The sequence below is a fragment of the Penaeus monodon genome, chromosome 23, assembly GCF_015228065.2.
Source record: "Penaeus monodon isolate SGIC_2016 chromosome 23, NSTDA_Pmon_1, whole genome shotgun sequence".
Lineage (NCBI taxonomy): Eukaryota > Metazoa > Arthropoda > Malacostraca > Decapoda > Penaeidae > Penaeus > Penaeus monodon.
In genome coordinates this window covers 33,583,362-33,584,651 of record NC_051408.1, presented here as the reverse complement: position 1 = coordinate 33,584,651, position 1,290 = coordinate 33,583,362, and the positions used below count along the sequence as shown (strand labels likewise).

General features: G+C 40.2%; 1 protein-coding gene across 1 annotated transcript in view; it reads right to left on the bottom strand.

Moving 5' to 3' along the window:
• Nucleotides 1-328, bottom strand: part of LOC119588212 — a gene marked incomplete in the record, with an annotated part of 16,649 nt that extends 16,321 nt beyond the window's left edge. Inside the window, 1 exon segment of the mRNA XM_037936913.1 lies at nt 12-328.
• Between the last annotated feature and the right edge of the window lie 962 nt (nt 329-1,290).

Below are 1,290 nucleotides of genomic sequence, written 5' to 3'. Positions count from 1 at the left end.
CCTACCATGCTAGCTGAGCGTCGTCAGTAACCGTGAACAGCCAAATCACGACTGGTCGAAGTTCTCATTCTGCACACAGCCAGTTGCTCGCCTAACCATTTTCTCAAAGCACAGGCAAAGAAAACCATAGCTATTGATGGGGGACTAAACAAGAAAAGATTGTTTCTACAAGACGAAGAAAAAAACCCTCATTCCACGATAATACTACATTGTCTTATAGCAAAGAAAAGAAAACTTAATTTGAGCGTTGATTACAAAGTGGTGCCTCTGTGGCGTTATAACTGTCATTACAGGTATACGTGCATTTTGCTTGCTTGAATGCGAACTGCGGGTATCAGTTCCCGTGTTTGAAAGAAATTGTACGCATTGGTAACCCTGTAACTGCTAATGGTGAAGCCTAGCATGGCAACACCCAGTGTAGGTCAGAGTTGCTATAGGGCATTTTCAGGATTCTCACGGGAGGGGTCTTCTCCTTTCGAATTTTAGGTTTGCTTATGCGATTCTCGTAGGTAAAGTTTTCGCCAAGGAAAGTTAACTGTTATTTCTATTAGTGTCTATGAACTCAGCTGAAACAATCTGGTCTCTATTGCGTAACTGTGATTTTCTGCTTTGCTCACTCTTGCCCGTCAGCATGACAAACAGCTCGATGGGTTTTGACCTTGGGCAATGATCTTGTACCTAATCTTGAAGGCATTATGATATGTTCAGTATATAACGAGAGACTTGAAAATAAATATTTATAAAAAGAGTAAACATTCTCCGTCAATAAAAATATTATAAACCACAATAGAGATGTCTTAACACACTATTAGAACCGCCAAAATATACCGAACTGGGCGAAAATGTGTGGAATCCACGGCGCAGATATTTAAAGACAAATAGACTTGTTACTACATTTACAAAGAAATTATTATTGTGTGAAAGCATGTTACTTGGTATGGTATGCTATTTGGATGGTAGCTTCCTCTCAAGTTTCGGAAAGGCCGTGAAAAATATGCCAATAATTTTGAATTGCTCATGATTACCATGCATAGCCCCAATTGAAGGGTTTCCGCTGCGCGCTACTATGCATTTCAGGGGCCTGCATTGACCATTGTTTTTCGCACATCTCTTCCAAACGAACAGTCAGATCTTTAGCACGGCCTGTTTCAAGCCCTGCATTATTTTTTATACCGTATTGCATTGCCAAGTGCACTTAATTACGGCGTTTACTCTTGATATTTGTAAATAGCGTATTATCCTGCAGCCGTGAAGGTATTCAAACACAGTTGTGACTCTATGAATCCACTA